This window comes from Capra hircus, chromosome 22 (genome assembly GCF_001704415.2).
Source record: "Capra hircus breed San Clemente chromosome 22, ASM170441v1, whole genome shotgun sequence".
NCBI classification, from domain to species: domain Eukaryota; kingdom Metazoa; phylum Chordata; class Mammalia; order Artiodactyla; family Bovidae; genus Capra; species Capra hircus.
Genome location: NC_030829.1, coordinates 55,396,613 through 55,423,421, shown reverse-complemented (window position 1 = coordinate 55,423,421; position 26,809 = coordinate 55,396,613). Strand labels below are relative to the sequence as shown.

Sequence of the window (26,809 nt, the reverse complement as noted above, 5' to 3'; positions counted from 1 at the left end):
TTGTCTTTTTGTGACTGGCTTATTTTACTTATTTTTTTATTCATGTTGTAGCCTGTTGGAATTTCCTTCCCTTTTTTAAGGCTTAGTAATGTTCTGCTGTATGTATAGACCACGTTTATCCATTCAGCTGTCGACGAACACTTGGATTGCTTCTGAGTTTTAGCTTTTGTGAGTCATGCTGCTATGAACAGGGGTGTTCAGGGGTGCCATCTCTTGTCAAGGAGATAACCTAACATCAGCCCTGACACACAGTGCATTCACAGTGCATACAGAACTATTTCTGAACTTGTGATACTTGTTCTTTGGTCTCAGGTTTGCTTATACAGTAACATTTTGTTCGTTTGTTTTTATTTCTAATTTTCTTTGTTAGATCATTAGCACTCATTAACTTCTAAAATTAAGTCAGGGAAAAGGAACCAGGCTATCTTACAAACTTAAGTATTAACTAACAATAACATATCAAAAGAAGGCTTCCCTGGTAGCTTAGCTGGTAAAGAATCCACCTGCAATGCAGGAGACCCTGGTTCAATTCCTGGGTCAGGAAGATCCGCTGGAGAAGGGATAAGCTTCCCACTCCAGTATTCTTGAGCTTCCCTTGTGGCTCAGTTGGTAAAGAATCCGCCTGTAATGCAGAAGACCTGGATTGGATCCCTGGGTTGGGAAGATCCCCTGAAGAAGGGACTGGATACTTCACTCCAGTATTTTGGCCTGGCTGCAAAGAGTCAGACACGACTGAGTAACTGTCACTTTACTTAGCAAAGGAAGATTTTTCCCCCAATTAAAAGCAAGTAACTTACAGGCGGAAAAAATATTTAAAAATATATGTTAAAAGTTTACATTAGGTACAAGTTGTAGAGGAACTGGACAAGAACTATCCTTTTTCAACATTTTCTTCTGAACACAAACAAGCTGAAATGCCTACCATTTCAGAAACAGACAAATATCCTCTCAACTACCTCTCTCTTACTACCTTCCCCCAATGTCTTTAACAGAAAAAAATATCCCTGAGAAATGCATCTCTTTCAGCATAGAGGAGCGGAGGAAAAAGACACAAAGGGGGATATAACTGCATCTTTTGTCATACAAATCTCACTTTGAAATGGAATTTCTAGGGATGTAATTTTTCTTTCTCGGTTATCTTTTTAAACCAAATGTGTCTGTGTGTTTTACCTGATTCTAACATCCTGGATATATTCTTTAAAGGATCATTTGGAGGATTCCAAGACTTAAAATACATGGAAAACTTAATATAACAAAGTATAACTTTCTAAAGACATTCTTCAATCAGTCTGGAGCTGGCGTCAGAATCCCCTGGAGGGCTTGTTAAAACATAGAGCTGGGGTCCACCCCCAGAGTCTGTGATTAATTAGGTCTAGGGTAGGGTTGAACCAGTCAATCCTAAAGGAAATCAACCCTGAATATTCACTGGAAGGACTGATGCTGATGCTAAAGCTCCAATACTTCGGCCATCTGACGGGAAAAGCCAACTCATTGGAAAAGACCCTGATGCTGAGAAAGACTGAAAGCAGGAGAAGAGGGTGACAGGATGAGATGTTGGGTGGCATCACGAACTCGATGGACATGAGTTTGAGCAAGCTCTGGGAGTTGGTGATGGACAGCGAGGCCTGGCGCGCGGCAGTCCATGGGGACGCGGAGTAGGACACGACTTAGAAACTGCAGGACAACTACAAGGGTGGCATCTAAGAACGTGCATTTTCTACTGAGTTCTCAGATCACAGGGATGCTGTGGAGTCCTTTGAAAAAACCTGCTATATCCAAATAGAAGCATATTCTCTTGAGACTCAAGAAGCATGCACGTTCCCTTTAAACTAACTTTAAAAAGTCACCTTTAGCTGTTTCTCCAAAAAGAAATTACTCTATGGGATAATATGTTTAGTTAGCAGTTTTGGTCAATCCCTTTAATAAATTCTTTATGGTACAAAGTTTTTAGTACTCTTTCAGAGAGCCAGGTCTCATTAAAAGAACTTACTATCCCAAGTTACTTTTGTAACGTGTGAATTCTGGTTCAGCGAATTTCTTTCAATTTGGAGGCTGATAATTATACTAGCACATATTTGGCAAGCAAGCTCCACTGAGAAAAATTAGGTACTTGATTATATTATTTTACTCATTTTTCTCTATCTCCATCCGCATGATCCTTGAGCTTACTGCCATAAACCAACAGGCATTGGATCGAAATAGCCCACACACAGATTTGGTTTGATACATGGAATACTTGCGGCAAGGGGAAGTTATGCTTGATCCAACACTTAAAAATCAGGTGCTTTCACATTAAAATTCAGATTTCCTCCATTCTTAAAATTAAAAAAAAAACAACAAAAAAACACAAGATCTGGTAACGTTATTTCCAATTTTGCAGGTAAATCATCGTCCAGAGCTGGGCCACAGCTGCCCTTCACAGAGAGTTCGTGCTCTAGCTGGCCACAGTCTCCGTTCATTTCCCATCGTCTCCTCCACTGGATTTATCAGCCTCACCTCTGTTGTTCAGTCACTCAGTTGTGTCCGACTGTCTGTGACCCCGTGGACTGTAGCAAGCCAGGCTTCTCTGTCCAGGGAATCTCACAGGCAAGCGTATCTGAGTGTCGGGCATAAGAGGAATCGCATAGTAAGTCTCAGCTTCAAAAAGTACATATAAACTGGCTCAGATTCCGTGTGGTGTGGGTAGCTTCTCTGGACGCGGTCTCTTATGGCCTAAGGTTGTTGAGCAGTGGGATCTACAGGCAGGCCACTTCTATTCTCTGGAAATTCTTAGGAACCTGCAGGCTAGGATGAGCAGTCTCTGAAAAGCAATGTGTCAGGCTGAGACCCTTCCTAGGTGGCAAAAGAACAGTGTAAATGATGGGCCTGTCTGTAAAAACATGCATGCAGAAGGCCTATTTATTTATCATTAAAAAAAAATTTATTGGAATTTATTTGCTCAGATGCCTATTTATCATCTTAACCCTTTCTCATGTGAAATAACAGAAAAGTGAAATGGAATACACAGCTTAAAATACTGTAGAGTAAACCTCTATATGAGCTTTCCTGGGGGCTCAGATAGTAAAGAATCTGCCTGCAATGCAGGAGACCCAGGTTCGATCCCTTGGTTGGGAGGATCCCCTGGAGAAGGAAATGGCAACCCGCTCTGTTACTCTTGCCTGGAGAATCCCCGTGGACAGAGGAGCCCGGCGGGCTACATATAGTCCATGGGGTTGCAAAGAGTTGGACACGACTTGAGCAACTAACACACACACTCTTAACCTCTGTATAACCACTACTCAGCAGTCAAGAACGCCAGAATTCCCTACAAAGCCACCTCCTAATCACCACACTTGGCTTGCCTTTCGGAGGTAAATACTGACTTGTAAGGGCTTCCCTGGTGGATCAGTGGTGAAGAATCTGCCTGCAATGGAGAAGATGTGGGCTCAATCCCTGGGTTGTGCTGCTTTTCTGACTTCCTGAGATAATATTTTCTAGTAATTTGGGGTCATTTTTCTTTCAAGGCCATACATTTTTCTACCACGTATTGTTTACCTGCATGCTATAAATTTTATTTCATTTTTTATGCTATAAATTTCAAATGAATTTTATCATTTATTTTTAATTTCCACTGTATCTTTATTAGTTATTTAAGGTTATATATTTCAATTTGCAAACAAATTCTATTTATTACTGATTTCTAGCAAAATTACATTGAAATCAGAGTACATATTAGGTATCATATCAATCTTTGAAATCCGCTGAGGGTTAACAATTCAGTGTCATAAATTCTTGTAAAATATTATGTGCCCGCTTAAAAGGAAAACGTAATTCACAGTTTGGTCAAGTTTGGTTCACCAGAATGTGTTTAGTAATAATGCCGATCAAATTGTCAATAAACTTTACAGATTTTTTTCATACGCTTCTTTCATCAGTTACTGAGAAAGGCCTGTTAAAAATTTCCACTGTGATTATGTATCAGTTCAGTTCAGTTCAGTTGCTCAGTTGTGTCCGACTCGTTGTGAACCCATGAATCACAGCGCGCCAGGCCTCCCTGTCCATCACCAGCTCCCGGAGTTCACTCAGATTCACGTCCATTGAGTCAGTGATGCCATCTAGCCATCTCATCCTCTGTCGTCCCCTTCTCCTCCTGCCCTCAATCCCTCCCAGCATCAAAGTCTTTTCCAATGAGTCAACTCTTCGCATGAGGTGGCCAAAGTACTGGAGTTTCAGCTTTAGCATCATTCCTTCCAAAGAAATCCCAGGGCTGATCTCCTTCAGAATGGACTGGTTGGATCTCCTTGCAGTCCAAGGGACTCTCAAGAGTCTTCTCAAACACCACAGTTCAAAAGCATCGATTTTTCGGTGCTCAGCCTTCTTCACAGTCCAACTCTCACATCCATACATGACCACTGGGAAAACCATAGCCTTGACAAGACGGACCTTAGTCGGCAAAGTAATGTCTCTGCTCGGCAAAGTAATGTCTCTGCTTTTGAATATACTATCTAGGTTGGTCATAACTTTTCTTCCAAGGAGTAAGTGTCTTTTAATTTCATGGCTGTAGTCACCATCTGCAGTGATTTTGGAGCCCCCCAAAATAAAGTCTGACACTGTTTCCACTGTTTCCCCATCTATTTCCCATGAAGTGATGGGACCGGATGCCATGATCTTCGTTTTCTGAATGCTGAGCTTTAAGCCAACTTTTCACTCTCCTCTTTCACTTTCATCAAGAGGCTTTTTAGCTCCTCTTCACTTTCTGCCATTAGGGTGGTGTCATCTGCATATCTGAGGTTATTGATATTTCTCCCGGCAATCTTGATTCCAGCTTGTGCTTCTTCCAGCCCAGCGTTTCTCATGATGTACTCTGCATAGAAGTTAAATAAGCAGGGCGACAATATACAGCCTTGAAGCATTCCTTTTCCTATTTGGAACCAGTCTGTTGTTCCATGTCCAGTTCTAACTGTTGCTTCCTGACTTGCAGACAGATTTTTCAAGAGGCAGGTCAGGTGGTCTGGTATTCCCATCTCTTTCAGAATTTTCCACAGTTGATTGTGATCCACACAGTCAAAGGCTTTGGCATAGTCAATAAAGCAGAAATAGATGTTTTTCTGGAACTCTCTTGCCTTCTCCATGATCCAGCGGATGTTGGCAATTTGATCTCTGGTTCCTCTGCCTTTTCTAAATCCAGCTTGAACATCAGGGAGTTCACAGTTCACATATTGCTGAAGCCTGGCTTGGAGAATTTTGAGCATTACTTTGCTAGCGTGTGAGATGAGTGCAATTGTGCAGTGGTTTGAGCATTCTTTGGCATTGCCTTTCTTTGGGATTGGAATGAAAACTGACCTTTTCCCTAGTCCTGTGGCCACTGCTGAGTTTTCCAAATTTGTTGGCATACTGAGTGCAGCACTTTCACAGCATCATCTTTCAGGATTTGAAATAGCTCTACTGGAATTCCATCACCTCCACTAGCTTTGTTCGTAGTGATGCTTTCTAAGGCCCACCTGGCTTCACATTCCAGGATGTCTGGCTCTAGGTGAGTGATCACACCATCGTGATTATCTTGGTTGTGAAGATCTTTTTTGTACATTCTTCTGTGTATTCTTCCCACCTCTTCTTAATATCTTCTGCTTCTGTTAGGTCCATACCATTTCTGTCCTTTATTGAGCCCATCTTTGCATGAAATGTACCCTAATTACATTAGCTCTAATTTTATCTCTAATTTTATCTAATTATCTCTAATTTTCTTGAAGAGATCTCTAGTCTTTCCCATTCTGTTGTTTTCCTCTATTTCTTTGCATTGATCACTGAAGAAGGCTTTCTTATCTCTTCTTGCTATTCTTTGGAACTCTGCATTCAGATGCTTATATCTTTCCTTTTCTCCTTTGTTTTTCGCTTCTCTTCTTTTCACAACTATTTGTAAGGCCTCCCCAGACAGCCATTTTGCTTTTTTGCATTTCTTTTCCATGGGTGATTATGTATAATATTATATATTTCTCCTATAGTTCTACAAAATTTTGCTTTATATACTTTGCAAACATGTTATTTGTTATTGTTGAGTTGCTAAGTCATGCCTACCAGGCTTCTCTGTCCATGGGATTTCCCAGGCAAGAATCCTGGAGTAAGCTGCCATTTCTTTTTCCAGGGGATCTTCCCAACCCAGGGATCAAACCTGCGTCTTCCGCACTGGCAGGGGGATTCTTTACCTCTGAGACATCCAGAAAGCAAGTATATCTATTAGGTACAGACAAACTTAAAATTCTATCTTCTTGGTGAATTAAAACTGATCATAAAAGAGTAACAGTAATACACAATAATGCTTTCTGGCCTGAAGTCTATTTTATCTGATATAAACATAGCTACACCAGCTTTCTTGTGATTAGCATTCATACTGTACACATTTTTACATCTTTTTATTTCTAATCATTCTGTATCCACAGATTTAACATACACTGTATAATTTATAAAATCTAGACTGAAAAATCTTTGTCTTTTAACCATTAACAGTCAATTTATGTTTAATGTAATTACTGATATTTGTATTTGTCTACCATCTCTCTTGAGGGTCCCTTGGACTGCAAGGAGATCCAACCAGTCCATTCTGAAGGAGATCAGCCCTGGGATTTCTTTGGAGGGAATGATGCTAAAGCTGAAACTCCAGTACCTTGGCCACCTGATGCGAAGAGTTGACTCACTGGAAAAGACTCTGATGCCGGGAGGGATTGGGGGCAGGAGGAGAAGGGGACGACAGAGGATGAGAAGGCTGGATGGCATCACGGACTCGATGGACTGAGTCTGAGTGAACTCTGGGAGTTGGTGATGGACAGGGAGGCCTGGCGCACTGTGATTCATGGGGTCGCAAAGAGTCGGACACAACTGAGTGACTGAACTGACCATCTCTTTTTGTGTTTTATATATTTCACTTGTTATGTTTCTTTTCTCTTCCTTTAAACTCTTTTCTCATTAGCATTCCCTTTGTTAGTTACAAATTAGAGAAGTTTCTATTTGTTTAATGTTTTTTTGTATTATAACGTTTATCCTTGACTCATCCAGGTGAAATGTTAATTGACACCTTACTACCCTCCTCCAAAACAATGTACAGATCTCAGAACAGGCTAATTCCACTCACCTCCTCCAAATTTTTAGGCTATGTTTGCCCTGTATTTCATTTTTATTTATTTATTTATTTATTTTTTGCCTTGTATTTTAAAAAATTCACCACGGTATTATCTTACCCAGCCAACGTTCACTTAGAGTTACCCACATACTTACCACTGTTTTTGTTTTTTTCTTTAACTATACTCTTGACCACCCATTTGGATTTCTTTTCTCCTACTTGAAGACCCTGATGCTGGAAGACTGAGGGCAGGAGGAGAAAGGGGTGACAGAGGATGAGATAGTTAGATGGCATCACTGACTCAATGGACGTGAGTTTGAACAAACTCCAGGAGGTAGTCAAGAACAGGGAAGCCTGGAGTGCTGCAGTCCATAGGGTCATGAAGAGTCAGATATGAGTTGGCAAATTAACAATAACAACAACTTGAAGGAACTCCTTTTGGGCAAACAGCTGGTGGTAGACTCAGTTTTGTCTATATAAAATAGCTTTAACCTTCACTTTTTTCTCTTTTCATTCCTGAACACTATTTTCTGCTGGGTCTAAAATTTGGGGCTGGCAGTTCTTTCTTTCAGCACACGAAAAACATTATTTCACTGCCCATGGTTTATGTTCTACAACAGAAAAGTCAACTGCTGTCTAACCATCACTCTTCTAAAAACCTCATGACATTTCCCCTCCTTGCTGCTTTAAGATGTATCTTTGTATTCTGCTTCTGGAAGCTTCGTTATGATGAGTCTAGGTGTCGATTTAATCTTATTTCTACTATCTCGGCTTTATTGGGTGTCTTCGATCCTAAGCTTGAGGCCATTCATCTGTTTCAAACACGTTAAGCAATGATCCTTCCAGCATCTCACTCTCCTCTTCTTTAGGACTCCAACTGTACGACAGGCCTTCCTCTATCCTCTCCGACCTTCGCTTTATATGTATTTCTTTGTTCTCTCTCTGCGCTTCTCTTTGAACAGTTTCTTCTGATCAACTCTTCTGTTCACTATTTGCTTTTCAGATGGGTCCAACTGTCTGTAAACTTGTTCATTTTCTTTTACATATTCAGGTCTGGAGTTTTTTAATCTGCAAAGCCACAATTTAGAGTTTTCGGTCCTTGCAAAAATAAACTTTTATTTCCTTGAATACTGTAAACACAGTACTTTACACTCTGCATCTGGTAAGTCCAATATCTAGAACTCTGAGTCTACTTCTGTCGTCTGTTGCTTTTGCTGATTCTCACCTATGGTGTCTTCTCTTTTTGGGTGCGTGTTTACCTGTAATTGCGGCCAGCTGTTACAACTGAAAATTTATTTATAGAAGTAATTTGAGAACTAGAATTATTATGCCTGTTTCTGAGAACATTTCATTGCTTTTGCCTGGTACCTATGGGTATTAGCTAAATGGAAATCATCTTATTCCAAGTTTGGGGGATATTATAGTTTCTGGGCTGCTCAAATAATGTGAAATTGAGCTGCAGTCAATATGACAGTTGGTTTGCTACTAGTCCACCCTTATCGTTAGACATATCCTCAAGGAGTCCCAACTCAAAGTAAAGAATATTTCACCAGGTATCCCAGGTTTCAAAGACTCAGACTACAATTTTTACCTCCCTAACTCTGAAAGGACTCCAAAGGTGAGCTCAGACTCTCAACTTCCTTTTTCTGATTAGCAAATGCCCACAGGACAAAAGTGGCACCAGGGCTAAGATCAGTCCTCTTTTGTTTACATTCTCTCCGAAATCTCAACTCAAATCCATACAACTTACTAGTTCTTAAATGTTTAACATTAAGTACGTTTTTATCCAGCCTCTTTCAGTTCAGTTCAGTTGCTCAGTCATGTCTGACTCTTTGTGACCCCATGGACTGCAGCACACCAGGCCTCCCTGTTCATTGCCAACTCCCAGACCTTGCTCAGACTTATGTCCATTGAGTCAGTGACGCCATCCAACCATCCATCCTCTGTCATCCCCTTCTCCTCCTGCCTTCAATCTTTCCCAGCATCAGGGTCTTTTCAAATGAGTCAGTTCTTTGCATCAGGTGGCCAAAGTATTGGAGTTTCAGCTTCAGCCTCAGTCCTTCCAAAGACATTCAGGACTGATTTCCTTTAGGATGGACTGCTTGGATCTCCTTGTAGTCCAAGGGACTCTCTACAGTCTTCTCCAACACCTCAGTTCAGAAAGCATCAATTCTTAGGCGCTCAGCTTTCTTTATTGTCCAACTCTCACATCCATACATGACTACTGGAAAATCCATATCCTTGACTAGACAGACCTTTGTTGGCAAAGTAATGCCTCTGCTTTTTAATATGCTGTCTAGGTTGGTCATAACTTTTCTTCCAAGGAGCAAGCCTCTTAATTTCACGGCTGCAGTTACCATCTACAGTGATTTTGCAGCACAAGAAAATCAAGTCTGTCACTGTTTCCACTGTTTCCCCATCTATTTCCTATGAAGATGTCATGATCTTAGTTTTCTGAATGCTGTGTTTTAAGCCAACCTCTTCACTCTCCTCTTTTACTTTCATCAAGAGGCTCTTTAGTTCTTCGCTTTCTGCCATAAGGGTGATGTCATCTGCATATCTGAGATGAATGATATTTCTCCCGGCAATCTTGATTCCGGGAGAAATCTTGATTTTTGTGCTTCTTCCAGCCCAGCGTTTCTCATGATGTACTCTGCATATAAGTTAAATAAGCAGAGTAACAATATACACCCTTGACGTACTCCTTTCCCTATTTGGAACCAGTCTGTTGTTTCATGTCCAGTTCTGACTGTTGCTTCCTGACCTGCACAGATTTCTCAGGAGGCAGGTGAGGTGGTCTGGTGTTCTCATCTCTTCAAGAATTTCCCAGTTTGTTGTGTTCCACACTAGCCTCTTTAGGTGACTTCAGTAAGAGAGCTGCTTGAATTACACGGCTGACCACTAACTGAAGTAAAAGCGTCCTAGCATTCTGTTACGTATTATAACCTTGGTACATGCCTTCAGCATTATGCTAGGCTTCAGTATTACGTTAACCAAGAACTTCCAGATATCCAAGCTGGGTTTAGAAAAGGAAGAGGAACTAGAGATCAGATTGTCAACATTCACCGGATTATAGAGAAAGCAAGGGAATTTCAGAAACACATCTCTCTCTGTTCCATTGACTATCCTAAAGCCTTTGACTGTGTAGAACATGACAAACTGTGGAAAGCTCTTAGCTCTCTGGGAATACCAGACCATCTTATCTATCTCCTGAGAAACCTGTATGTGGGTCAAGAAGCAACAGTTAGAACCCAGTGTGGAACAACTGACTGGTTTAAGATCAAGAAAGAAGTAGGACGGGGCTGGCTGCTGTCACCCTGTTTATTGAATTTATATGCTGAGTGCATCATGAAAAATGCTGGGCTGGATGAGTTACAAGCTGGAATCAAGATAGGCGGGAGAACATCAACAACCTCAGACATGTGGATAATACCACTCCACTTGCAGAAAGCGAAGAGGAAACTAGAGAGCCTTTTGATGAAGGTGAAGGACAGGAGTGAAAGAGCTGGCTTAACACTAAATATTAAAGAAACTAGGATCATGGCATCCAGCTCTATTACTGCAGGGCAAATAGAAGGAGAAATGGTGGAAGTAGAGACAGATTTTCTCTTCTTTGGGCTCTAAATCACTGCAGATGGTGACTGCAGCCATGAAACCAGAAGATGATTGCTTCTTGGCAGGAAAGCGATGGCAAACCTAGACAGCATGTTGAAAAGCAGGGACATTACTCTGCCGACAAAGGTCCGTATACTCAAGACTATGGTCTTTCCAGTGGTTACGTATGGTTGTGAGAGCTGTAAAGAAGGCAGAATGCCAAAAATTGATGACTTCAAACTGTAGCGCTGGAGAAAACTCCCGAAAGTCCCTTAGATCAAACCAGTCAATCTTAAGGGAGATCAACCCTGAACACTGACTGGAAGGCCTGATGCTGAAGCTATAGTATTTTGGTCATCTGATGTGAACAGGTGACTCTTTGGAAAAGTCCCTGATGCTGGGAAAGACTGAGGGCAGAGTGAGAAGAGGGCATCAGAGGATGTGATGGCTGGACGGCATCACTGATGCAATGAACATGAACTTAAGCAAACTCCAGGAGATGGTGAGGGAGGCCTGGCATGCTGCAGTCCATGGGGTCGCAGAGTTGGACACGACTGAGCGACTGAACAACAGTAGCAGCAACAGCATGGCCTTCGCTTGACAACACCTACTCCAAGGTGAAAAGTCCTGTGATAGTCTTTGAAGAACAGTAACAGTTCTTGTTGGTAGCAACTTACCCCTATAATGCAGAGGAACTATGAAGGATGAGATTTCAAGTTACAGTTTCCTTCCATCAACAGATGTATGAATAAAGGAAGATGTTTATATGTATTTGTGTGGATACAATGGAATATTACTCAGCCATAAGGAAATGAAATCACGCATATATAGCTATTAATCCACAGTTAGACCTAGAGATGATCATACTAAGTGAAGTAAATCAAAGCAGAAAGACAAATATTCTATATCACTAACATGGAATCTGAAAAATAGTACAAACTTATTCACAAAACAGGCTCACAGACATGGAAAACAAACATGGCTACCGAAGTGGAAGGTGGGGAGTAATAAATTGGGAGTCTGGGACTAACAGACACAGACCATCATATATAAAACAGGTAAATAACACGGATTTACTGTATAGCCCAGGGAACTACACATAGTATCCTATAATAATCAATAATGGAAAAGGATTTTTAAAAAGAATATAGATATATACAAATAAACGTATTGCCAAATCACTGTGCTGTACATCTAAAACTAACACAATATTATAAATCAACTGTTCTTCCAAAAAAAGTTATAGTTCCTGTAACGTGTTCACTCTATGACCCTGGACAAAGATCTGCCTGCAAAACTGGGTAGGGGAAATAATACTTCCTTACGTATCAGAGTGCTGAGTTGCTTGGTGATGTCCGACTCTTTGCGACCCCACAGACTCTAGCCTGCCAGGCCCCTCTGTCCATGGGATTATACAGGCAAGAATACTGGAGTACTGGCTATTCCCCGCCCAGGATCAAACTGGTGTCTCCTGTGCCTTCTGCACTGCAGGTGGACCCTTTACCCACTGAGCCACTGGGGAAGGCAGGAGATCAGATCAAAGAACACAGAAGAACTAGAAAAAGCCTGTAAAACTAAACCTGCAATTCTCTTCCTTCCTTGCTCTGCCCTGTGGATGAGCCACTCATGCACGGCCTAGCTAACTCATCAAAGCAGGCTAGTGCTCAACTCATAACTCAGGTCAGTCATCACTGGCTGGCAACATTCCGGAAGATGCAGCAGTCCAGGGGCCAATCAAGAGCTACCTGTTGTTATAGTATCTATATTTTAAAAACTTCTGTATACTGACTGTGCACACATATGACGTATACACACACACTTAAATACTGCAGCTAGATAGTATTTCAGGTAACTTAATTAAGAAATGCCTACTCCAGGTGTGGTTCACATTAGAAAGACTAGCAAATGCCCAACCTTCAGAGTCAGGTTATCATAAGCATGTCAACTACAGCTGTCTAAATCTACAGGAGAGGGTTCCCAACGAGAATAAAGAAAGATAAAAGGAACTTCTCTGACTAATAGCATTCAATACACATAAGGTTGGCTGGAATAGTTGTAGAGGGGCAGTCAGCCTTGTATATATACATGTGGGTTGTTAAGAATCTGGCAAACCAGGCAACTGAACACTCCTGCAGCAGCGCTCTGGGCCTGGTTCTGGACATTTCACAGAGAATCCCATCACCTGATCCGATGCAAAGGTTAGACACGTCCTGTGATGAGAATAAGCCTGCATCTGTTGCTACGGAACTTGTGGCGTGGGACACACGGTGGAGGCAAAAGGCCAGGGGCCTCTCTATAAGAGGCTGGACGACTGACTTTCGTGCCTGCGTGCATCTCTGTGTGCTGGGTCGCTCCGTCGTGCCTGACCCTTCGCTGCCCCATGGGCTGTAGCCCGCCAGGCTCCTCCGTCCGCAAGATTCTCCAGGCAGGAGTAACAGAGCAGGTTGCTCTCCAGGGAATCTTCCCGACCCAGGGATCGAACCTGGGTCTCCTGCAATGGCAGGTGGATTCTCTACCACTGGCGCCACCAAGGAAGCCCACTGAATGTTCTTATACATGGCAAAACTTGGTCTGAGACTTGACTTTATTGTTATAGATCAAATGGTAGCATGATATCCTCTAATCACTGGAAGTTATCGATTTCTACCAGAAAGATTTGCACTGTCAGAAGCAGGGAAACCGTTGGCTCAGTTCACTTTGCAATAATTACTGATGCATCCGATTTCCCAAATGAAGCCTGTTGGAACAGAACCTCAAAGCAAGACCATCATGCTGATCAAGCTGATGCACTAACTTGCCAGCCTGGACACTCTAAGAGCAAAGCTGTTCCTCTTCAGTGGGAAAACCACAGGAAGCTACACAGACGGCCTTGGGGTGTGGGTTTTTCTGGGCCTGGGAGCCTGCCAACAATACCATCATTCCATTTCTGGCCCCTAGAATGCAATGATATCCAAGCCTTTTTTTTTTTTTTTTTTTCTTTTTTTGCCTCCAGGAATTCCCCTAAACCACCTGGACTCAGTACTCTGCTCAAAATGATGTCACTTAGACAGTATCTGTATTCAAAGGAATACATGGGAAGCAACTCTCCAACTTCCTTAAGTAAATGCAAAACAGAAGCATCCGTACTTTCAAAACAGCACTTGTTTTGGATTCCTAACAACTGTATGTCCCTTCCCTTCAATTTTTTTTTTTAATTGAAGCTGAAAATATACCCAAATAGGAGAGTGCACTATGTTTGTCATGAACAGTTTCTTGAGGAAAACCTCTGAAATCCTCACTCCCCTCTCCCAGCCTGCATCTGGGCTGCTGGAGGGAGGCAGCACCTGCCATCGCTCCAGCCCACACGATATTCCCGTCGACACCTTCTGAAGTCAAGACCCTGAGAAGCACGTTCAGCACGCTCCTCTGGGTATCAGAATTCCCCTTTAAAAACACAAGTTCCCCAAGGGTGGTCAACCAACTGGTTCATCAAGGAGCTTAACCAATCTATTTTTTTTTTAATTCATTATTTTCTTTCTGTGGCTGCACTGGGTTTTCGTTGCTGGCTTTTATCTAGTTGCAGTGAGCGGGGGCTGCTCTCCAGGTACAGAGCACGGGCTCCTCGTTGCTGTGGCCTCCCCCGTGGCAGGGCAGTCTCTAGGCACGGGGGCTCAGTAGTTGTGGCGCGTGGTCTCAGTCGCTCCGCAGCACGTGGAGTCTTTCCGGACCAGGGATGGAACCTGTGACCCTTGCACTGGCAGGTGGACTCCTCTGCTGTGCCATGCCACCAGCGCGGTCCCCAATCTACCCTTGAAACTGTTGAAAATGTAAAGTGGACTCTTCCCCTCTGCCCCCAGATAAGTACACTGGAATACTCTGAGTGTGAGTTAATCCTTTCACCTCACTGTCTGGAGCTATTTAATACAGCAGGTAAACAAACTGGGAGTCCTGGACTCTTGTGCGACTTCTCTGAGTCCAGTGATCTCTCCACCTGATAGACTGGGAAGCCCCCTTGCTAGCCTCTTCACAGGAAGCTTGAAAGGGAGACTGGGAAGACGTCCATCAGGGATGCCAAGGCGGGCGGAAATGCCGCCGCCCAGGCAGCTGATGCACTCAGCTCCCGTTGCACTGGCCTCCAACCCACTCACAGCTCCAGCAAGAGGCAGGAGACAGGCAGGGACAAGAACGCACCGACAGGCAGCAGCCTGGAGCTGGCACAGAGCTGCCCTCCAGACCCTTGGCGCCTTGCCTCTAAGAGCGCAGGGAGACGCAGAGTTCAGAGGGAGCACAGGCAGAAGCCTTTCCCCAAGGCGCGCATCAGCTCCTCTCAAGCTGTGGGCCCAAGCCTGGTCACATAAACCTGCAGGGATCTTCAGGAAATGAGAAGATTCACCCCTGCCTCGAGTGCACAATCCTGGGAACATTAAACCTCATTTCATTTTGGTTCATAAATAGAGCCCTGGGTGAACAGCCTACTGGAAAAGAAAAGAGAAAAGGAAAAAAAAAGACAAAGAATCTAACAGCCTGCACGTTTAATATTTGCTGACCTCCTAAAGCCATGCCCTTTTTACAAAAATTGCTGATTTTTTTTTCTTCAATTCATCTCGGTTTTTTTGGGTCAACTTCTGAAGATGGAAAGTTTGTTATGTCTGCAAATTAGAAAGTGAGCACATTTATAAAGGACAATGAGAATGGCACCTGATCTCTGCCTGCACAAAGGAGCGATCAAAAACATTTACAGAAGGACGTGCCTGGCGGTCCAGTGGTTAAGAATCTGCCTTGCAATGCAGGGGACGTGGGTTCGATCCTGGCCTGGGAACTGAGATCCCACAGGCCTTGGAGCAACTAAGCTTGCAGATGGCAACTACTGAGCCTGCCATACAACTCGAAAGCCCGTGAACTGCAATGCAACATCCTGTACGTCACAACTAAGACCCAACAGTCAAACAAGTAAGAAAAATAAAGCAGGAGGATGGCGGGGGAGACATGTACACAGTGGTGCCTCATCCATGACACTCGGCATACCTGCTTTTCTTTAATCCTCACTGCCACCGAGGAAGAATCATATCTCTTCTCCCCCTGAGGAAACTGAACTGCAGAGACTTCCAGATACTTGCCATAGGTCACGTAGCTACTAGGTGGCACTGTCTTGAGAGCTGGTGCTCATTTCTAGTGCACAAACCCTGTCCAAGTGGCCTGTTGCCTTTCTGCCAGGCCTGTACACCCAGAGTTCCCTGGGACAGGAGCTCGCACCCGTTCAGACCTGCAAGCCGTCTGAAGCCTCTGCCGTTCTTTAAACATCACTGACTCAATGGACATGAGTTTGAGCAAACTCCGGGGGATGGTGAAGGTCAGGGAAGCCTGGCATGCTGCAGTCCATGGGGGTCACAGAGAGTGGGACAGGACTGAGAGACCCAACAACAGCAACAAAAACTTGAAACACTTTTTTTTTGCAAATGGCTCGTTCCCTTTATTCAGGACACACGGCTTCAAGCTGCTTTTGGCCTTTTCCAAAAAAATCAAACCCACCCTCAAAGGTCAAGAATTCGCCACTGCTGAGGCTATGAGGAGGAAAATATTGTGAGGTCTGAAGCAATTTCCCAAGAATAACTTGTCAACTGTTTTTGAGTTACCACAGCAGAACTGAAACAAGCACACACACCCCCTGTGCTGCACCCCCTCCCCACCTGCCCCCAGGGGTCCCTGCAACAGCCCATTTCTGGGGACTTTCAGTCCTTTTGGAGAGAGCACGATAGGGTGACGCGGGTCTCATCTTTCAGGTATTAAGTAAGTAAGTGCCTATTGGAATATTCTCAGTAATAGGGAGCAGTGAGTGATTAGGCAAAGAACACCAGATGTTGTGAAATAAAACTCATATTCCTCCAGCAGAGCCAAGTGGCAGGCGTGTGTTTTGTTCTCTTACTTATGGCAACCCACTCCAGTACGCTTGCCTGGAGAATTTCATGGACGGAGGAGCCTGGTGGGCTACAGTCTATGGGGTCGCAGAGAGTCAGACACAACTAAGCAACTAACACACACACATATATACTGATCTACCAGGAAACCATTTTGCTCTCATTAATTTTTTTAGTTTTTCAGTCCACTTGCATTGTGACTGAAGTCAAGTTCGTCAGGTCAGACTGAACTAACAGAAAATCTGGATGTGGGCAGAGTGGCAAGCGCACGGCCAGTTTTCTGCTCAGGCTTCCTTCTCGAAGAAAGAACAACGTGGAGTTCATGTCCATGCTCTGGAGGGGTGAGGGGTTTTTAATGCGACAGTGAATCACTGCCACTTGCTTCAAACCCCAACTTTTGCCATCATCTCCCATTAGGGTCCTTCAGGTAAACGTTGACATGAAACAAAAGGGAAATGTGAAGTTCAACCTGGAGCTGGGGGAAAACCCAGAGTCTCTCTCCCACCTTTGCGAACAACACGAAAACGCACTTCTGCCTGGACTTCCGTTCGAAGCTGGAGTGCCAGTAAAGGTCTTAAAAATATCCATATGCTTCAGTGACTCAAGTCAACTGCCAAGACACCTAGGCTGCCTGGAGTTCTGACTGCGGGCTGTGACATTCGTCACGGCCAGCAAAGCAGTCCTCGTGGGGAATGAGCACGTGTCCCAGCGATGCTGCTGTTCCTTAAGATTCTGCCGGGTGTCTGTTCACTCAGTGTCAAGACGATTCTTATAACTTAACAAACTTCGCCGTGTCTGCTCTCCCACTGAATGTTCACCTTCGGCAAGCCTGCAGCCCTGCCAGGGCCCCAGAGCAGATATCTCCCCACGTTTAGTCTGACAGCTATAAACTTAAGATGTCTAACTTCAGTGTGTGCTTTAGCCAGCCCTTAAGATACTCCAGGAAACAGGAGTATCCATCCAAAAGACTCCATGCAGTCTTTTCTTCCGTGTTAAGAAAAATTAAAAAACCTTAATAAAACTTTTATGCTGGAAGAATTACTGAGAACTAGGAAAGGCCAGACACTGTAAAATTTATCACTATGATCACATACGATGTGATATAAACAAGTTATAACAACAGTAACTTTGGGAATAGGATGTTCTCAAATGGTTCTTTCACATTGTCTAGGGCAAGAAAGGCTGCAGTGATAAGTACTTTTAGAAATACCTGGACAGGATATCGGAAGACCTTTCAGAAAATAATAAAATGGAGACTTTTAAGAATTCTGCAAGAGAGCAAGCAAAAGCCTGCAAAGAGCTCACTGCCAGAATGCATCCTTTCATAAAATGTTAAGTCATCTTTGATGAATCCCAATGGCTCTCTGGTTTAATATACTTTGGAAACGGTCTTCCAACACAATAACAAATCATCGAAAGCATCAACTCAAGCGAATGAGGTAGTAAAAGCTGGAAAGCGGCTCAGCTGAACACGTACCCAGAGCGCTGGGATGTGACATTCGATTCCAGCTACCACGTACAGCTGCACGAGAGATCACGCCCACGCAGTGGCAGGCAGACGGTGTGTGGCACCACGCCTCCGCTTCCTGCCCGACTCGGCTCCTGGAGGGCACAGCCTACCTTCCCGTCCCTCCCTGTCGTGCTGTTCGTTTGTCCAGCTACAAAGCGCTCATTCATTTTTCTCACCATTCAAAGCTTATTTCATCAGTTCCTGCTGCTTGCTGTGAAATGGTTATCCCTTCCAAGCTTAGGAACATCTCTTGGGAAAACACATTTAAATAAGTTGATATGCCTGATGTACATAATTGTGTGGTGTCATTTTCCTACCTTGTCCAGAAAGACACCATCAGAAACTTCATAGGCTATCGTCTTGACCTCTGTATCACCCCAAAATGTTTCATGAAACAAAAGCTCCCAATGTTTGATGAATAATGGTTGTGAAAATAAACACCCAAATATATATTAACATGAGTTTAAGTACTCAATTTAAACAGTTTAATATATATATATTATTTCCAGCTTCCCTGATGGCACAGACAGTAAAGTGTCTGCCTACAATGCGGGAAACCTGGGTTCAATCCCTGGGTCGGGAAGATCTCCTGGAGAAGGAAATGGCACCCCACTCTAGTATTCTTGCCTGGAAAATCCCATGGATGGAGGAACCTGGTAGGCTACAGTCCATGGGATTGCAAAGAGTCGAACATGACTGAGCGGCTTCACTTTCACTTTCTTTTATTCCAACTGTGTCTATACAATACAAGCATGAATGTCCACAAATGGTTTCCCTATTCAAGCTGACGGTGTCCTTATTTCTTGGAGTGGGAAACTACCCATTCTCCAGTGGATCTTCCTAACCCAGGAATCAAACCGGGGTCTCCGGCATTGCAGACGGATTCTTTACCAGATGAGCTACTAGTGAAGCCCTCTTATTTCAAAAAACAGCAGTTACTCCCATGTTCTTCCCTCCCCCGCTTACAAAGGTATGAGGGGTAGAGGGAGGAGGGAAGACGATGCATGTATTACAGAAACAAGAAGGAACATGAGCAGATGGCAGCTGGGGCTCTTTGCCCATCAGGAAACAAACCCACGGGCACTGGAGTAGTGGCAACTAACTCCTAGAACCGTGCAGGGTCAGGGTCTCCTCCCTCCCCTACCTGGATGTAGCTCAGCCTAAAGAAAGTAGCTGATCAAGAGAGGCCACAATCTCCAAGTCGTGGAACAATACTCAGTGGTAGAGCAGCCCAGGCGTCTCCCCTCACTACAGCTGAGGGAAGGGGCTCCCCAGAGAGAGGGGGCTACTTTCCCAAGCTGCAGAGAGCTCATGGTGGGGCTGGCGGCACCCACATCCTGCATTGTCTCATCAGGAGAATGGGAATGTCATCCCAAACCTCCTCCCACCCCAAACCCAAAGAAACCTCAGAGGAGGGATGCCTTCCGAGGATCCACGGGCATGTTTGATGGACTTCACAAGGCCAATGAAATCACCTACAAAATTGTGTGTGGCTTCCACGTCTCATGGGGGCAGGGTTTACTGGCTTCATCAGTCTGAATGAGGTCCAGAACCACTGTATCAAGAGCTGGGGAAGGCAGAAAGGCTAAAAGCAAATGAGATTAATTCCAAACTGAAAGGAACCCAGATTTTCAGTAACGTGAAGAGCCAGGCAGCCATTGGAACCTTCTAAGGGGAACACAGCCCTAAATTTTCTGGTCTGGATGTTAAAAGAAATACTGTGAGGAAAAAAAAAATGTGTTTGGGACAGGCAAGGCGAGTTTTTGACCTCAAGTGGCAGGGAAAGCAGTAAGCACTGATTGGGTGGTCTCAGAAGACCACAGGTTAGACTTAACCAGCAGGGGAGGTTTTGGCATCAACAGTCGTCAGGGACCACGACGGAAGGTTTCTGCGGCCCCTCAAAGCCAAGGCAGCCTGCGCTTTCAAGCAGGCCTTTCACGGTACGGTACCTGCTGGGCAACAGCGAGCCCAGGAGGGAAGCCAGAAACCCGGGGAGGCCTAGCGCAGCCACAGCAGTCTCTGTTTCCCTCTTGTTTCTGATGCCGACATCAGTCCCAGGGGCGGGCAGAGGCCTTGCTACTTGGTCACAGGGAACTGGATACACGTCAGCCATGGCGATTTCCCTGGGAGACAGAACATATTTTCCCCACTCTATGGATGAGGAAACTGGAGCAAAGGGAGAACCGTCCAAGGCTTTTCAAGGAGGTGAAGAGCCAAGAGCTCCAAGGTTAGGGGCCTGCAGCGAAAACACTCCACACTGGCTCAGGCTGGATGTTTTGCCTCCTTTTGGGAACCGAGCAGTTCTGGGGGGTTGGGGAAACCCTAGTTGCTAAGGACGAGATGTGGGATACAGTTTCACACAACACGGCCATACATATGGAGTCCATCACACATTAAAACAGACGACTTGGGGCCTCGCTGGGTAAATGAGATAGAAAAAGGGAACCTGGGGGTTACTCATCATTTTCCAAATCAGAGATTTATGTCCCTTTTGGAAAGGAGAAGGAAAACCTGGCTGCAGCCCAGTTTTGAGGAGTAGTTGCCACTGAGAGGCTGCATGCAAAAATTCCTGGCCTGCGCTGTGGAGAGCTCTTCCGATTGGGCTCCTGCCAATTCTTGTAAATGACTGAGATTTAAACCCTGTATCAGATCAGAGGCCGAGAGCATGCTTGACACAGCAGCACAAATCCTCTCTCTAAAGTTGGTTTCAGGCTTGTAACAGGAGTGCTCAGAGAGAAGAATCACCTGCGCATACCCATAAAATGTAGGCTTCCCTGGTGGCTCAGACTGTTCAAGAAACTGCCAGCAGTGCAGAAGACCTGGGTTCCAACCCTGGGTTGGGAAGATCCCCTGAAGGGAATGACTACCCACTTCGATATTCTTGCCTGGGAAATCTCATGGACAGAGGAGCCTGGTGGGCTACAGTTCACAGGGTTGCAAAGAGCTGGACATGACTTAGTGACTAACACTTTCACTTCACCCTAAAATATAGGTGATTTTTAAGTCCAAAAGGGCAGACATCAACACCTGACCATGATCTGCATGGCTAGGATACAGTGAATTACTTCTTTATCCTTAAATATATTTGTTGATTTTTCTGCAATGAAAACGCATTGCTTGGGGACTAAAGAAAAAAGCAAGGAAAGGAAATATAAAAGCTAGAAACGTCGAGGGTCAACAGGGAGCCGGAGCTTATCTCATCCAACTGACTCATGTAACAGAAGAAAGGGAAGCTGGCAGAGCGGGGAGCACCGGGAAAGCCCTGCCTTTCTTCCCGGGCCCCAATCCCCATGCCGGGGCTGCAGTGGCTCAACTTCTCAGGCTAGGAACCCCCTAAGCCCAGTGCTAGGTGAGAAAGAGCCTCAAGGGCCAGAGGAAATACAGCCAGATTCCACTCAGGAACAACCGAGATGGAAACAGCTCACCAAGACAAGGGGAATGAGGTGTGCCGCTCCCCAGAACGCCTCAGAAACGTGCTATGTTCTCTTGCCCCGACTGTTGCCCATGTGATGCCCCGGGCCTGGAATATCTCCCCCGTGTCCTCTCCCCCATGGATCTCTACACGTTCCTCCTTATCCTTTACCGTCAGCCTGAGAGGCCTTCCCGGGTCTTCCCCATTTACAAAGCTAAATGGTACCGGGACACCCTCACTAGAGGATATCCTGCAACTTGTACGGCACGGCAAAACAAGAAGCAAGAGGATATGCCTTGACTCTGGAGCACATCACAGTGTCACGGAGATTAGCATTGGTTTATAAGTCTCCCTCACTCTTGGCTCAGTCAGTCAAGAATCTGCCTGCAACGCGGGAGACCCGAGTTCGACCCCGGGGTCAGGAAGATTCCCCTGGAGAAGGAATGGCAACCTACTCCAGTATTCTTGCTGGGAGAATCCCATGGACAGCGGAGCCTGGTGGGCTACAGTCCATGGGGTCACAAGAGTCGGATGCAACTTAGTGACTAAACTGCTCTCTTGTTAGTGTTCTTTGAAGGCAGCGGCTGTTTTAATCATCTCTGCATCTCTGGCACACAGCAGGCACTCACATGTCAGTTGAGTAAATGAACGTCTGCTGACAGACAGTGAGAGTTCCATTTCTCCTTCCAAACCTACCCTTTGTCTTTCTGTCCTCAACAGCGCATCAGCAGAACTTTTAGGAAACAGGTTGCTCTGGGGTAGAGGTTCTTCTTAAAAGAATTTTAAATACTTGAGTTTAATGTTGACATTTCATGCTTCTTCAATTAAGAAAGAAAAGAGAAATGAGAGAAGAAAGGTAGGATTATATAATATCAAAAGAAAAATGACAGCCTGGCTCTGCCGAAGGCAGAATGAAAGCACAGTTGACCGCATGATGATACCAGAGCTGACGTACACTCTTCTTGCACCAGCCTCTCTGTCCTCAAGACGCACACACACAGGTGCACATGAAAAGCTAATAACAAGTCACTTTGGGAAGTTTACTCATAGCCCATCAACAGAAGGGCCCATCGTACTGTAAACACCAGAATGAGTATAGTATTAGGGTTGCTAACGGCTAATTAAAGTGGAAGATCAGGTTTCTGGGCACATCTTGCTACATCTGGGCACTAGGCAGTCCCAGATGGTATGAGAACTGAGTTTGGGGCCTGCTTCCTCATAAGAGGCTGTCCCTGCAACATTGCCAAGGTGGGGAGTGACGGAATCGTGCAGCCACAGCAAGAGTCCCCTGCTTGCGGTCTCCTCGGGAACGGCGCTGTTCCTGACTCAGAAGGTCCGAGAGAAGGTTCTGGTCAACTGCTGGGTCCCAGAAACAAGGCTACAGTTCCATCAACACCAAAGGGGACCTAGTTTTACTCCTTGGGAAAGAGAATGGTCACAATACTCAGCATATTGCTCTCCTCCCCTAAGACTGTCTCAGAAAGGGCACAAGGAAACTTTCCGGGGTAAGGGAAACACTCTGTGCCTTGACTGAAATGTAGGTTACATGGGTGTATGTGTTTGTCCTAAGTATAGAATTAAGTCTCTTAAGATTTCTGCATTTTGATCTATGCAAATTGTACCTAGAAAATAAGAACCGTGCACAATGATCAAATTCCAGGTGGTAGGCTTACTATCTACAATGGGATGGACTAGCAATTTTGGAACTACTTTCTGTGCAGTTTAGTCAATCAGCCAGTGTAATGGGGGCCAGGTTTCTCACCGTGGGGGAAGGTAGTTACAAACACAGAAAGGGGAAAATTCTCACGACCAAAGGCGGGGAACGTACCCCATGTGCCTCCTGACACGAGGACACAAGATCTCTTCTTTTATCTCATCTCTCTGCCAAAAATTCATAACCTGAATCTAGTCATAAGGAAACAGTAGACAGATCCAAATAGAGGGAAATTCTACAAGATAACTGGCACAACGTCAAAGTGTTCAAGTTAAGGAAAGATAAAGAAAAGCTAAGGAACTCTTCCAGACTGAGGGAAGCCAGCCAGACGTGACAGCTGAACGCCTGATCCTCCTGACTCGGAGTCTGGTCTGGAGAAAATGCTTATGGAGGACATCACTGGTACAAACGACAACACCGGAAACAGAGACTGTGCTTCAGGTAACAGTATTATGCAAACATTTACCTGTCTGCATTTGATCGGTGCATTCTGCTTAGGTAAGACAGCAATCTTTTTCTGAGGAAACAAACACTGATGTATTTAGCTGTAAACAATCACAATGTCTCCAACTCATCCCAGAGTTTCAAGAAAAAGAGGAGGGGGACTTCCCTGGTGGTCCAGTGGTTAAGAATCCACCTGCCAATGCAGGGGACACAGGTTCAATCCCTGGTCCAGGCACTAAGATCCCACATGTCACAGGTCAACTAAGCCCAGGAGCCACAAGTGCTGAGCCCACGCTCCACAACCAGGGAAGCCACCACAGTGAGAAGCCCTGCGTTGAAGAGTAGTCCCTGCTCGCTGCAACTAGAGAAAGCCGGAGCACAGCGACAAAGACCCAGCACGGAAAAAAAAAACGAGAGAAAAAGAGGAGAGGTAGGCAGGGAGAAGATCACATATACACACATGCGGAAAAATATGAACAACGGGGAGATCTGGGTAAAGGAGTTCCTTGCACTATTCCCACAGCTTGCCTGCAAGTTAAAGATCCTATCAAAGCAGAAAGGTGCCCCTCCAAATACCCTAACTTCCCCCAAAGTATCTAGGGGAAAAATCTAAAGACAAATTAATTCAAAGTATTATGAGAAATTCTTTCAAGGATATTGGTTTCAAAATTATACTTTCCCCTCTGGTAGCAGTTCCACAAAACTATTTGGCTCTGAAAACTTAAAAAAAAAAAAAAAAGAAAGAAAGAAAGAAAGAAAGGAAAGACACAAACCTTGAAATAGGGTTTTTTGAAATTCCAGTGACAGATACTATCTATCATTTTAGAAAGTCTTACAAAGCAATGCACAGAAATCAGAATGAAAACGGCTCCTTACTGCCCTCCTCCCTTCAGATCCTCCGATATTTTTTCTGGAAGATGGAATAATTCACCTGGCTGCACGCCAACTGACATCAACTAGGATAAGGAGCAATGTGAGTGTAGACGATCTAGCTTGCCTGTACTCTTCCCCAGCTCAGGCTTTATAAACAGTCTATGTTTTACTTGCATAAATAAGGTGACGAAGGCATTATTACTCAGCACAGCTTATTCTACCTCCCCAATCGGTATTTATGGTTAAATCAAGACACAAGCATGGCCTTGTGTGTGTGTGTGTGTGTGCACGCACTCAGTCGTGTCCGACTCTTTGCAACCCCATGGACCGCAGCCCTGGACCAGGCTCCTCGGTCCATGGAATTTTCCAGGCAAGAACACTGGAGCAGGTTGTCATTCTTCCTGATCCAGGGATCAAACCCACATGTCATGGGTTGGCAGGCAGATTCTTTACCACTGTGCCACCTGGGAAGCCCATTCTATTTAGTACTTTGCTTTTTAAAATCATAATAGTACTTCATGGAAGTAATATCAAGACACAAGTATGGCCTCAGTCCTATGGGGGGGTGGAGGGGGAGAAGCAAAAATACTGAAAAGTACCAAAGGAAAAAATTACTTCATGGATGTCAGAGGAGAAAATTTTTAAAAGTCATTTTTAGCCCCAAAGAATGTTTGAAACAAAAACAACTATGATATGACTCAGCATAAAAAAAATATCATGGTAATATGCATTAAGAAAAATTCATACGCACAGAGATGAAAATGTAACTGCATCTGTCATTTCAAAGTATTAATGCTGGGCCTGCAGATAATAGAGAATGACATTCTCCTAAGCAAATGAGTAAGGTAGCCAAGTAAGTACATGCTGGGCTTCTACTGTAAGGAAATACATGCACCCATGAAGCAACCTTTTCAGCACAAAAGAAACTTAATACCCGGACCACATGAAAAGTGATCGCTCTGGGAATAGCACAGCTGTTAAAATGTAAGTCAGTTTGTATTAAGCCGTCCAGCGTGTTTATGTAAAGCAGGACTCTCAGAATGACCACTAAGAGGAAATACTTTGCTAACAAAAAAGCACTATCTACACTTAATTCAAGGCTCAGAATAAGCGTGAAAGAAAAATGCAAAGCTATGCGCTTTCAAAGAATATGAAGGACCGCAGCTAGCGGATATGCTTGTGATCCTTTTGCAAACAGTATCTCCGGGGCTAATTTAATTAGAAATAGAACAAGGAGAAAAAAAAAATGAGTGTTTGCATTTCACTTAGAGAACCTAATTATCTTCACCTCATTTGACTAACTAGACCTAGATAAAGCCACAGAGAAGTCTCTGACACTTGTGTCAAACAATTTCAATATGAAAATTAATATTGCCAAGTTATTTTGAGACCAATTAGCTCAGACATTCAAAGGAAAAAAAAAAGGTACTGTGCTGAAGAGCACATAATCCTAAAACCTGCATTTCTGAAGACGGAAGTGCACGCAGACATCCTTGAGGCCTTGGCTCAGGCACATAGGTATGAGACGCGCTAGAGAACCCACGGAAAGTATGAGCTCGTGGATAACCACCTACAAATGGCAACGTTTAACTCTCAACATGGACACTTGGGATGCAGAGTGATAAAACCAGAACTCAGTCTACTTTTGAAGAAGAAAGAAAGAAAAAATTACTCGAAGTTTTTGAGCACCTAAAATTAATCAAATTTATCAACACTGTTGGTCAAATGTGAGTTAACTTTTTAGAGAAACTGGTCAAGATGGTGCTTCTCCTAAGACAAGACCCAAGTAAAATTTTCAAAGACAGCTTGTCATCTCGGAGTGCAGAGACTTTACCCAGAATTCAGTCCTGTTCAGACTGATGTAGGCTACACAGCAAAGAAGTCCCAAATTATAACTGAGAGCCTGGAGTCTGGGATTAATGACCCCAATGCCTAACACTTGAACATGGAAGTCTTACCAAGAATCTTGAGTTTTAAAAGCCAGGTTAAATCACTTGGCGTTAGAAGGCTTAGAGAGCTTTCCAAAAGGAAGTCAGCTAGAACACACAGTGTATGTGTAAAAATAACTCAGACTATCTCAAGGCCTATTAAAAAAAATGAGATGCCATCACTGTAGGTTTGAGGTATATCAGCCGGTTCCCATTACAATGGGGGACACACGAACTCTGCTTTTAGAGCCTCTGGAAAGATCAAAGCTGAATGGGCCTTTTTATTGGCTCCCCGTCCAGTCCCCTAATCTCTGCTTACTTTTTCTTTGTCATTATGTGGAACTCCA

The 26,809-nt window shown here is 44.2% G+C and overlaps 1 protein-coding gene across 7 annotated transcripts in view; it reads right to left on the bottom strand.

The window, feature by feature from the left end:
• Window positions 1-26,809, bottom strand: part of ATG7 (autophagy related 7) — a 269,786-nt gene that overhangs the window by 140,910 nt on the left and 102,067 nt on the right. The window lies entirely within an intron of this gene.